This window comes from Lithobates pipiens, unplaced genomic scaffold (genome assembly GCF_037356315.1).
Source record: "Lithobates pipiens isolate NorthernLeopardFrog02 unplaced genomic scaffold, aLitPip1_a1.2 Scaffold_19, whole genome shotgun sequence".
Taxonomy (NCBI): Eukaryota; Metazoa; Chordata; class Amphibia; order Anura; family Ranidae; genus Lithobates; species Lithobates pipiens.
The window spans coordinates 133148219-133162087 of NW_027507764.1; the positions used below are offsets into that span (position 1 = coordinate 133148219).

At 44.6% G+C, this 13869-nt stretch overlaps 1 pseudogene; it reads left to right on the top strand.

Annotated features, from left to right (window-relative positions):
• The first annotated feature begins 3669 nt into the window (after positions 1-3669).
• LOC143998029 (uncharacterized) overlaps positions 3670-13869 on the top strand; it is a 78114-nt pseudogene continuing 67914 nt past the window's right edge.

The following is a 13869-nucleotide window of genomic DNA, read 5'->3' on the forward strand; positions in this document are numbered from 1 at the left end:
TCCGTCACTGCAGCGGCATACGAGAAGGCGCTGGTGGACGCACTTCTTACATCTGTGCTGGAGACATTGAAGATGGAGGATGCAGCTGTGGTGGTTGCGGAGGTGGCAGTTCATTTTGGTACTCACAAGCCAGCTCACACGGCAAAAGTGTTTCCTTATCTCTCCTATTTTGACAAATTTGCCTACAAAGATTGGAAGCACCCAAAACACCATTTTGTGGTTCCTAAACATTTTGCGGTGTGGTATCCCACACCGGAAGTAGAAGGAAGTAGACTGTCCCTCCAGTGGTGGACCCTCCTGTTTCCAGGTTGAATAAGGGAACCAGGACCACCTAAGGGCTTGTATCACACAGTCCGCGTCCTCCTATAATAGAGGATATCTTCCCTGTCATCAGTATGACAACTCTACATCCTACAGTGATATGAGAGTGGTGTTATCACCCTGTGCACAACTTAGTCTGAGCAGAGAGTTAAAGGGTTAAAGAAACTGGCCATTTCATGTATTGTTATGGGGCTCAATTCCAGAGATTTACCCTCATTTCCTGTCCCGCTGACAACCCATTACCAGACAGGAGGTGAGGGGACTCAGCCACTGACAGACATAGACAGACTGTCCAATCTTTATATCTGTTTGTGTTCCTGGTGCAAATTTCCCCTCACTTCCTGTATAGTGATATTGTCAGCAGGAGGGGAAATCTCTCAACAGGCAGGCTCATTAATGCAGGAGAGACATTCCATAAAATACTCTCACCTGCCGGTTCACAATTCTCCACATAATGGACACCGAGCTGTGCATGCACAGCACCATTTAGATTTCCGTGTACCAGGTTGAATGAGTGACATCATCCCGCACTGTGCAATCAAGACAGTCAGGGACTGGTACCCAGCAGAAGCCAGGGACAAGATGCCAACATAGGATCATTGGAGAATAGCTGAGTATTCTTGACTTTAGTTCTGATTTATGTTTTTTAGTCTTTTTTTTATTTATTTTTTTATTATTTTTTTATTTTAGTTTTTTTAAATCAGCACAAGGGACTTTACTTACATTGAGAGAGATGTGTCACATGTGCTGGTGACTGCTCTCTTCAGAGAAGCTGCGTTGTGGCCCCATTCAAGTGAATGGGTTGCATTCGGCAGGCGATATTGCCCGATGAGCAAATATCAGGCATAATTCTTGCTAGAAAGCAAAGCATTACTTCCGGCCGGATGTGATCAAGGCAAGCCGTACCGCTGGACAGGGGAAGGTGAGCTGAAGCCAGAGATGCCCTCATCAGCCGCCAAGAAGGCGCACACGGACCAGCAGAAGACGCGCTGCAAGAGACATGGTGCTTGGCCACGCCCCTGCCATCTTGTCTTCCCCGCTGAAGACAGTGCGCCAAACCCATAGCAGTAAAGATGGCGCAGGCTATGGAGGAGGAGGAGAATGTACATAAAGCCATAGATGCTGAGGTTGGACAAAGACAAAATAAAAATCAGGGTGGTGGGGCTCCCAGAGGGGCTGAAGGTGACAAACCTGCCCAATTCGCTGAACATCTATTTAAACAATTGTTGTCCATGCAAGAAATGTCGCCTACATATGTGGTCGATCGAGCACACAGGCTCCCCACTGGTAGCAGGCCCCCAGGAGCTTTCCCTCGGCCCTTCCTGGTTCATTTTCTGAACGTTTGGGACAGAGACATGATCCTGACCCAGGCCAGGAAATTACAAGAGCTACACCATGACAACGTGAGGATCATGCTGTTTCCGGATTTTTCTGCAGCCACGCAACAGAAAAGAAGATCTTTCAACAATGTTAAACGACGCCTGAGAGAAAAATAAGTCAAGTACAGCATGCTATACACGAGCAAACTCAGGGTTCAACACAAAGGATCAGTAAAGTTCTTTGAGCACCCAGAATAAGCCAGCGAATGGATGGACAAGGAACTCTGAGGCCCTATGTTTACACTGCTGTGACACAGATGGAGCTGGTATGTTGTACATGGAGTTATTTTGAACTCTGACTTGGATACCTTAGTCTCAGAGCCCTTTGCTAAAGTTTTGAAGGGTCTGTGTCCCATAACTTTTCTGTTAGACAGAGACCTGAGTTATAATTGTTCTTATGATATATTAAATATCCAACTTTTAAGGGTGATGGGAGTTCCGTACAGCAGTCAGGGGCCACCAACTAGGGCCCTCTTCCTGGTTCTTCTTTCCTAGTTAATACCTACCTAGTACCACGGGTGGTCTCCTCCTGCTTGGACCTAGTGCTACATCTTGGCTACACCTGAGGAGGCAGCCTTCCAACCCCCTTTTTATGATACGGGCCATAGGGCTACCTCTCTTTAATCATTGTCATTTGTTCCATCTATATTTTGGTGCACTTCCTCTGACCACATCATATTGTCAAATCTTGTATTACCGCATATGGCTCCAATAATTTCTGTTGGGAGCATGTGGAGATGCTGAGGTAACAACCAAGGGACTGCCAGACTTTCAATCACTGCGGCAGGATTTTGCTGTAACTGTTTTTTTGTTTTTTGGTTTAGGGAAGAAGCTATATACCGGACTGGTTGGGGTTGTTGTTGGCAAGGGAGGGTTTTGAGAGAGTCACAGCTCGACTTGGGGGTACATACAATGTTTGTGTTTTCCTAGCAAATGTGCTATATGTTTTGTTTGTGATTAAGCCCCCCTTACGAATGGTATCCTGGATCACTTTTAGCATTAACCAAGGTAATGGCGGATGATATAAGAATTGTATCTTGGAATTTTCGGGGCCTTGGTCAGAAGGTTAAGAGGGCCTCAATATTCCAATTTCTTAAGCTGTCCAAACCACACATCATCCTTCTGCAGGAAACGCACTTAGATGGCAGTAGGATCCTTTCTCTCCGTAAGCCGTGGATACAGAGAGCTATACACTCAATGTATTCAATGTTTGCTAGAGGGGTTTCTATTTTAATCAGTAGAAGTACCCCTTGCATGAAACATCAGGTCTTTTCCGACCCAGGAGGGAGGTTTGTGGCGGTGGTCATGGATGTGTGTCATAGACAAATAGTAGTGGTAAATATATATGTGCCCCCTCCTTTTCAGGTTAAGATGCTTTATGACTTATTGTCCAAAATTGCGCCATACGCCCATCTCCCGGTAGTTTGGTTAGGGGATTTCAATCCAAATGGGGGAATCAGCTGATCTGAATGGCTAGGGGTCTTTGGCAGGACTCACGGTGCTGTGGCGCTGGAAGCACCCAGCCGAGGGTTGCTACTCACATGTGTTGTCAACCCACAGGTCCTCGGCCAGAACTGATCTAGCCTTTGGGAATACCCTAATGCTACCTTATGTGACTAAGGTGTTGTACCTGGCTGGGGGTCTGACCGATCACAAACCCCTTGCGGTTAGCCTGACGCTTCAGCCAGGGGCGGGGGCTTGGAGACTCTGACCTGGGTGGATACAAAATGAACTGTTCTCCACTCAGGTATCTGGGGCCATGCAGTCATATTGGTCCTCTAGCATTGATACGGATGACCCCCAGATGGTATGGGACGCATTTAAAGCAGTAACACGGGGGGAGTTTATCTCAGCCATCAAAACGGCACGGTTAAAAGACGATGAGGTGACAAATGTTTTGCTGCAACGAGAGAGTCAGGAAGCCTAGGCACATGCGGACTCCCCAACAGGAGCATCATATGAGGCTCTGATGGAGGCGAGGCGCACTTTATCCATACACTTTACAAGTCAATCCCGAGTAGAGATAGCGAAAAAGGCCCAGACAGTCTTTGCGGAGGGAGATACGAATGGGAAACTTCTGGCAATGCTGGTAGCTGACTACCACCCGCTCACCTGCATTCCAGTTATCAGAGACCAGCGCGGGAGACTGATTAGCGATCCCGGGAGAATTATGCAGGAGTTTGTCGGGTATTATTGCCAAGTCTACTCCCCTATTCCTTCTTATGACCCCTCAGCTCTGGTCTCCTTATTAGGGGACCTTCCAATGCCTAAACTATCGGAAAATGACAGGAACATATTGGATGCTAAAATCACAATTGAAGAAATCCAGAAAGCAATATTCACATTTCCCCCAAATAAAGCCCCTGGCCCTGACGGACTACTGGTGGATTTATACAACGCTAACATGGAAATGCTAGCTCCTAGAATTAATCTGCTTCTAGAATGTGGTCATAAACACAATACCCTTCCGAACTCCATGCTGGAGGCCTACATGGTCCTCCTATTGAAGCCAGGAAAGGACCCCATGAAGTGCGCATCATATCGACCAATAGCTCTGTTGAACATGGGCTTAAAAATTTTAACAAAAATACTGTCCCTTAGATTAGCGAACATACTCCCTTCAGTTGTTAACATCAATCAAACAGGTTTTATGCCAGATAAGTCAACCGACACAAATCTAAGAAGGCTTTTCACCCATTTACAAATCCAGCCTGGGCCTAGCAATTTGAGAGTAGTGGTCTCAATTGATTTTGAGAAGGCCTTTGACTCTGTGGATTGGCTATACATGTCTAAAGTGTTAGAAATCATGGGGTTTGGTCCACAGTTTAGAAAGTGGGTATCCATGCTATACAGACATCCAAAATCAGCGATTAGACTGGGATCATCCACCTCAGATTTTTTGAGGTGGGCAGGGGAACCCGACAGGGATGCCCTTTATCCCCTTTTTTATTTGCTCTGGCCTTGGACTCATTGCCAGTTGTACTTCGCTTCTCCAGAGATATTAAACCTATCAGAGTAGGTACAATAGATGAGATCCTAGCGCTTTACGCAGACGATATGCTGTTGTTCCTAAATGACCCCGAAACTTGTTGAAGGCGGCCCTAGGGATTATAGAACCTTTTAACCACCTTCTCATGGTTAAAGGTGAACTGGGGAATGTCTTCTATTCTGCCAATAGATGCGGTGGCCAGAGACCCCAGATTACCACTGCAATGGGTCGAGTCCATAAAATACTTCGGTATCCAGGTTACAGCGAAAGTTCAAGACTATATGTCACTAAACCTGCTCTCCTTAATACAGCTACTCAAAAAGAAGGTACAGACTTGGACTAAACTTCCATTGTCCCTAGTCGGCAGGATTAGCTTATTAAAAATGTAATTCCTCCCTGTCATCTTATATTTCCTTAGGCATGCACCTGTCTGGGTCCCAAAGTCATACTATCGTAAACTTGACAGCATAATTTCATTTTACCTCTGGGCCCCTGGGTCTTCTAGAGTGGGAATAAAGGTATTGCAGGAACCCAGGGAGCAGGCAGGGTTGGTTCTGCCCAACTGGCATAAGTATTATATAGTGAGACAGATGGTTTTTGCTCGTAGATGGCTGACAGCCAAGGATGGAGATGCAGCTACAATACTGGAAGCAGCCCACTTAGGAGCCTACGAAAGTCTTAGATTTGCCTTGTTCAGAGGCCTCAGATCGGAGTTGCCGTTAACAACGACGATGAAGGCCTCTATCAAGGCGTGGGGTACAGCAGTGAAACTGGCGTGCCCGAGCTATAGAGGTGTGTCACTGTCCACTCCTTTTATGGATGAACCCAACTATGCCCCACTTCTACAACTTACCAGATCCTATGATTTGGGCGGTGAAAGGTGTTACAACACTAAGAGACAAAACCTCCTATGGAGAGCTACTCACCTTTTCTCAACGACAGTCGAGACACAAACTCCCTAACGTGTACCTGTTCAGATTTCTTCAGATTAGACATGCCTTTCAGACGCAATTTCGAGAGACGAGGGTGGAGTCAAGTGAGCCCCTCTCGCTGACATACAAGGAACTGTTTAAAGTCACACCATTGGCTATTGCAAGATGCAGGGAGAGGTGCGCAGAGGAGGTTCCAGATGTGCAGGGGGAGGACTTAGATGCCCTGTGGACTCAACCATTTCAACACCTGGTGTCCGCAAGGGACAGACTGAATCAGTTCAAGTTTCTGCACAGGAGCTATTACACCCCAGCCAGACTGGGCAAAATTTTCCCAACAACTTCTACGGAGGCATCGCAGCAGGAATCGGTGCTCCCGATCGAGCGGGAGCACCGATAACAGCGGCGGGAGGCGACGGGAGGGGGGGCGTCCCCTCCCGCTCCTCCGGCATAACAGCCGAGCGGCTTTTAGCTGCATCGGTTGTTATGGCTGGATAGCCAATCGCCTGATGAAAAAAACGGTACTGGGATGATGCCTGCAGGTGCGGGCATCATCCCGGTATACCCCCCGGAAGCCGAGTACGCACCTCTGCGTACGCTCGGCGGGAAGGGGATAAATACTGGCAGTAATAGTGGGTCCCGGAAAGACCAGCGTTCAAACCTAGACACCGAACAGCTGCACAGTCAAGCCCATACTGATTTTGGTAATCAAGTCTTTGTCGGTGGGCATGGCTGTGCAGAGCAGCAAGTCCTAAATATATTACGAGGCGAGCAAGCGGCAGACCACTCCCACCGAGCATCCTCCCCGCTGTACACCGCACAGAAGCTGCAAAGACACCATCCAGAAGACCTCGCAAAACCCCTGTGCAGATAGAAAGACCGCAGGGATTGCGTGCCTTTACACGCTCCCCACTTATATTCATTTACATGTAAATTCCAAATGGTTCACATATATAAATACAATAAAAACATACACTATTGATCAAATCATATAGAACTCCATCTGCGTTACATGCTTGCGCCGGAATGTTGGCAGTGGCATTACAAATTAAGAATACACAATAAACGGCACATAATACTAATAAACGCCAAAAATTAGACCACCCAATGAGCCTTAAAACAATCTACATGAACAACAACTAAATGCTAAAATCAAAACCAAAAATCCAGCGCACCGCATCACCGCTAAATGGATACATTAAAATACACAAATATTTGTACATATTATAAAACTAAAATAATTTCCATCCGGAATGGATATATAGAGAATACACCTATCATTATTAAAGTTACCTAAACCTGGACAATAGAAATAAGGGCAAAAATCATCAATAAAAAAAACATATATAATAATAATAATGCAGCGCCATTGTTCTTTAATCCAATCATTAAAGGGATATTATATTACATATCATCATTAAAAAAAAAAAAATGAATTACAATACATCTCCACTATTCTCCAACCTTTCATTACAGGGATGTAATATATTCGTTACCAGCAGTGCAATATTCGGATATATATATAGAGAGATCTTTTATAGTGTGAGCTAAATATTTTCATTAACGAAATGTTATATATTCATTACAATCAGTGCTATATTAAGATATATATGAAGAAAAATTTATAATATATACTAACCGAGGGCCACATTAGTAATCACTTCAAGTTCGATGTTCATTCCATTGGGATTTAGAGTGTTTGTCAAAAAAAACGTCTCACGCTTGGACAATTCACGTATAATATTACTACCCCTCCAGGCCGGGTAAATCCTATCAATACCCCAAAATTTTAGACCACTTGGGTCCCTGTTATGTTTTTGCCTAAAATGTAAAGAGACACTATGATCTTTATATCCTATTAGAATATTATAAATATGTTCAGAAACTCTTTTGGCAAGGGTTTTTGTCCTACCTATATACAGTGCCTTGCGAAAGTATTCGGCCCCCTTGAACTTTTCAACCTTTTGCCACATTTCAGGCTTCAAACATAAAGATATAAATATTTTAATTTTTTGTGAAGAATCACCAACAAGTGGGACACAATTGTGAAGTGGAACGAAGTCTATTGGATAATTTAAACTTTTTTAGCAAATAAAAAACTGAAAAGTGGTGCGTGCAAAATTATTCGGCCCCTTTACTTTCAGTGCAGCAAACTCACTGCAGAAGTTCAGCGAGGATCTCTGAATGATCCAATGTTGTCCTAAATGACTGATGGTGATAAATAGAATCCACCTGTGTGTTATCAAGTCTCTGTATAAATGCACCTGCTCTGTGATAGTCTCAGGGTTCTGTTGAAAGCACAGAGAGCATCATGAAGACCAAGGAACACACCAGGCAGGTCCGTAATACTGTTGTGGAGAAGTTTAAAGCCAGATTTGGATACAAAAAGATTTCCTAAGCTTTAAACATCCCAGGGAGCACTGTGCAAGCGATCATTTTGAAATGGAAGGAGTATCAGACCACTGCAAATCTACCAAGACCTGGCCGTCCCTCTAAACTTTCAGCTCAGACAAGGAGAAGACTGATCAGAGATGCAGCCAAGAAGCCCATGATCACTCTGGATGAACTGCAGAGAACTACAGCTGAGGTGGGAGAGTCTGTCCATAGGACAACAATCAGTCGTACACTGCACAAATCTGGCCGTTATGGAAGAGTGGCATGAAGAAAGCCATTTCTCAAAGATATCCATAAAAAATCTCGTGTAAAGTTTGCCACAAGCCATCTGGGAGACACACCAAACATGTGGAAGAAGGTGCTCTGGTCAGATGAAACCAAAATCGAACTTTTTGCCCACAATGCAAAACGATATGTTTGGCGTAAAAGCAACACAGCTCATCACCCTCAACACACCATCCCCACTGTCAAACATGGTGGTGGAAGCATCATGGTTTGGGCCTGCTTTTCTTCAGCAGGGACAGGGAAGATGGTTAAAATTGAGGGGAAGATGAATGTAGCCAAATACAGGACCATTCTGGATGAAAACCTGTTGGAGTCTGCAAAAGACCTGAAACTGGGACGGAGATTTATCTTCCAACAAGACAATGATCCCAAACATACAGCAAAATCTACAAAGGAATGGTTCACAAATAAACGTATCCAGGTGTTAGAATGGCCAAGTCAAAGTCCAGACCTGAATCCAATCGAGAATCTGTGGAAAGAGCTGAAAACTGCTGTTCACAAACGCTCTCCATCCAACCTCACTGAGCTCAAGCTGTTTTACAAGGAAGAATGGGCAAGAATTTCAGTCTCTCGATGTGCAAAGCTGATAGAGACATACCCCAAGCGACTTGCAGCTGTAATCGCAGCAAAAGGTGGCTCTACAAAGTATTAACGCAAGGGGGCCGAATAATTTTGCATGCCCCACTTTTCATTTTTTTATTAGTTAAAAAAGTTTCAAAAATCCAATAGATTTCGTTCCACTTCACAATTGTGTCCCACTTGTTGGTGATTCTTCACAAAAAATAAAATTTTTATATCTTTATGTTTGAAGACTGAAATGTGGCAAAAGGTTGAAAAGTTCAAGGGGGCTGAATACTTTCGCAAGGCACTGTACATTAGCCCGCATGGGCATTCTAAGGCGTACACAACATGAGTAGTCATGCACGTAATGAACTCTTTTATTGAAAAAACCCGATCATTGTGAGCGGAGGGAGCGATGAGGCAACATCTGAAGAGAAGAACAGAAGATGACGGCGGCGACAGAAGACCGGGCCACCGCCTGTAAAAGAGCTAGAGGAAGGCCCAGTGGCCCGGCAAGAAGAACCGAAGAGGAGGACAAGACCCCCCGAAGTTGGAAGAAGAGTGCGGCGGCGAAGAAGAAAGCCGGGCTCCTCAGCTAGCAAAAGAGCTAGAAGAAGATAGCGGAGGAGTCCAGCGAAAAGACCCCCGGAGCTGTGCAATAAACCATTTTAACCCTGTGTTGTGTTTTTTTTGTACTTTTTTTCACAGGTGGATGGGTAGGGGTACATTGTACCCCATACTCATTCACATAGGGTGGGGGGCTGGTATCCGGGGGCCCCCTTATTAAAGGGGGCTCCCAGATTCTGATAAGCCCCCGCCCGCAGACCCCGACAACAGCCAGGGTTGTCGGGAAGAGGCCCTTGTCCTCATCAACATGGGGACAAGGTGCTTTGGGGTGGGGGGGGCGCTCGGTCATCCCCCCTTTTCTGGCCAGCCGGGTAGCGTGCTCGGACAAGGGTCGGCGTTGGGGTTCCCCTTTAAGTTCATACCAGGTGGCGGGGCCAGCGAGGCCTCCTTGGAGACATGCTCAAAATGAGCGGACTTTCCTCCGCGTGTGTGGGCGAGTCCGTTCATTTCAAAAGTACGGCGGATAGTCCGGCGGACTTAGTCCGCCGTATTAGTCCGCTGAAAAAGTGCAGTGTGTGGGCAAGTAGCCCGTTTGGAAAGTCCGGCGGACAGTCCGCCGGGAAGTCCGCCGGACTAAGTCTGCCAGATAGTCGCTACGTGTGTACGCGGCATAAGAAGCACAAATGGGAAAAAAAAGGTGGTTATAACCAATCCCTCTAAAATGACAATAAAATTTGACCCCAGTCTAAGAAACCTCTAAATAGAATAAAATCACACCTGTTCCTCTGGAGGAGGAGACTCTAATGAACCCGTGGCTTTCTTTACATTCACCCAGCCTTCTCCCCATCCACTCCTCAACTAACGTTAATCCACCCTCCTCAAATGTATGCATGCACCTTTTTCTCTGTTTTCATGAAGTCCACATTCTCTGAGCCCATATCTCTACTTCCACTACATCAATTTAGAAGATGAAATGAATGGTCAGTTGCTACATCTTATTAACCACTTGCTTACTGGGCACCTAAACCCCCTCCTGCCCAGACCAATTTTCAGTTTTCAGCGCTGTCACACTTTGAATGACAATTGCGTGGTCATGCTACAATGTACCCAAATTAATTTTTTATAATTTTCTCCCCACAAAATAGAGATTTATTTTGGTGGTATTTAATCACTACTGGGGTTTTTATTTATTTTTTGTTAAAAAAACGAAAAAAGACTGAACATTTTTGAATAAAAATACAAAACAGTTTTATATTTTGTTATAAAATTTTGCAAACAGGTATTTTCCTCCTTCATTGATGTACGCTGATGAGGCTGCACTGATTGGCACTGATAGGCTGCATTGACTGGCACTGATGAGGCAACACTGGTGGGCACTGATGAGGCGGCACTGAAGGGCATTGATAGGTGGCACTGAACGGCACTAATAGGTGGTAGTGATGGGCACTGGTAGGTGACACTGATGTACTGATGAGGCATTAATTGGCACCACTTGTAGGCATTGATAGTTGGCACCAATATACACTGGTGGGCACTGATATGCACTGTGCGGGCACTGGCAGGCGGTACTGGTTGGCACAAATGAGGTGGCTATGCCTCTTCCTCTTCGGAGAAGCCGTGATCTGCTTTTTTTCTCCTCACACTATCAGCTGATAGCGCAAGGAGAAAAAAAACACGATTGCCGATCTTCTGTTTACATCACGTGATCAGCTGTCATTGGCTGACAGCTGATCATGTGGTAAGGGATCCGGGGTGTACACATACCATGGCCACAACGCTTTGCTTTCTTTTTTTTTTTTTTGAAAATTCTGTTTATTAGTTTCAAAGCATAGCATACCAACATTTGAATGCATCAACTGGACACATCCCCGTCGGCTGCGTGGCCGAATCCTAACGAACAAAAACATCCTAACTAAGCTAACTCCGTAGAAGTTAAATACAAATATCACTGATAAGAATCTTATAATTAATATCACTGATGCAAGCGCTCAATGGATAATTTTCCTCTTTAAGCTGCTATCATAATAAATCAACAAATCCATATGCATATATAGTAACACAAATTCAAAACAAAAATGGTTAACAGAGCCACTATATTGACAGCACTATATAAAAATAATTAAAATTAATACTAATAATAAATGATAATATCAAGCAATGAAAAAGAAAGTTCATAAGTCTCAAAATGAACAGATTTTTTGAGTGTTTAAAAGGTGCTTCCACAGAGTTCCCAGACAAAGAGGAGAGATCTCTTCAGATAGGTTCACTACACCACTATCCCGTAGGAGACCTTCGAGCTGTGTGACACTCCCTATGGTAATGCACTTACCCCAATGCGGGTTAATAGTAAGCACTTCAGAAAATCATTCAAAATTCAGGTTAAAGTGGATATTCCAATAGCTGCCCCTAGGATATCTCTCTCATCGAATAAATCTCATTGGAGTTATCATATGAAAAGAAATCAAAAGATACAATCCATACATCCATACACATTAAAATCCTACGTACATTGCGGCTACTTGAATAGTCACATAAAATCACACATGGCATTGGTATCGCTTGGTCTCATTTCACCAAACCCCGATCGTGAGTTGTTACAAATACCGGCGGTAATAGTGGGTCCCGGGAAGACCAGCGTTCAAACCTAGACACCGAAGGTGTCTCCGGGTCGGAAAAGTCCATTCATTTCAAAAGTACGGCGCACTGGCGTACACACGGCCGGATTGTCCGCCGAAATGCGAGTCCAGCGGTAAGATTGGAGTGCAAAACTACTTTCTAAGTCCGCCGTACTTTTGGGTAAAAAAAAGTCCGCGGGGGGATTGTCCGGCGGACTTGAGTTTGCCGGACTTTTCCACCGGATTGTTTGATCGTGTGTACGCGGCATTAAAGATTGTTCTTTAGGCTCTGTTTACATCAGTGTAATTCCAAAGTCGCACAATTTCCAGTGTGACTTTACACTGTATGGCACTCAAGTCGCATCGCATTAGTGTGAAAGGGGCCTCTTTTCCAAATAGTAATGTATTCATTTTATTTTTTAAATAAAAAAAACACTGGATGGCGCTAAACCAATGTATGGGAAGAACAGGAAAAATCTCACCCCAATGAGACAATGTTGTCCTAAACTGGGCTCAGTGATAATAAAGTAAATGATCCATATGATCACAAATATGTGTAAAATGTGCACATGGGCTGGTACTGCTAGAACATACACCAACAAATCCTGAAAATACAAACACGAAAAAGAGATCCTTAGCGCACTCAGCTGTGTGGAGCATATAATGACAGGTGGCCACACAGTGTGGTTGCAGGTATATGGTACAAGTCACTAAAAATACATGGGTGAGAATGTAGTTTGTGGGAAAACTAATCAGTTATGTATTAGGTCACTGGAAGTGACGTCTCGCCAACCAGAACCCAGGGTTGACAAAGAGATGGAGCTTCCAAACCTTTCTGTGGACACCGAGACTGTTTGCAACCTTTCAGCACAGTCCACACAATTTGAGGTTCTGGTTGGTGTGACGTCACTTCCGGTCCGGCCTAAATGGTGTTCGGTGGTCCTTCCTGGTTATGAGAATACATACAATCCACCATTGACACGTCTCCTCCCAGCTGCCTTATCCATTCTCCCATCCTTTGTTCACCTGGTGGCCACAGGTGGCATAGATGGTACCTCTCTTCATCAGCACCTGGTTATATGTAGGATTGTGGACTTGTTTTACTTTCTGGATGTAAGTGGCATTCCATTTTACTTTTACCAGTGGTTGTAAACCCTTCCATATACCCAATGAAGTGACTCTGTGATACACAGAGATTAAACCTATCCTCCTACATAAGTTGTACCTGTTTATTTGCATATTCTCTACATCTGTTAAAAGTGCCACCAAAGTTAAAAGGGACACCCCTCCCCTTCACACAGCACACAGGAACAGAGCTGAGGCTGTCAATCAACTGGATATCCCTCCCCTGTCACCTTCTTTCTTGTGGTGTCAGGAAAATGTGCTCATGCTGATAGCAGAGGAACAAAGCAGCAGACAGAAATTACACTTAGTGTTCTTAATTGAGACAACTACACACTGTAGAGGCATGTGCTTTGTTAATATTTCATCTGCAGCCAAGCCCCCGTAAGGGTTGCTGAATGCTGTGGTTCACCTGTCACCCTGCCTAACCCGGCATCCATCTCTCAGGCACTCATACACAGAACAGTCCATAAGCTTTGTTTTTTTTTTGTTTTTTTATTGAGGATATGGAACTTGGATGGGAAAAGGAAATTATGGGATGGCCAAAAGATTCAGTGTAACTTGCTTGGGACTACTATATACACTGCTGTATATACACTCTAGTCTTCTCTCCAGTACAAACACTTTAAGACCTCTTTGTCTTCACTCCTCCAGCACTTCATTTGCTGCAGACTGTTACTCCTCCAGCACTTCCCTTGTTGCAGACT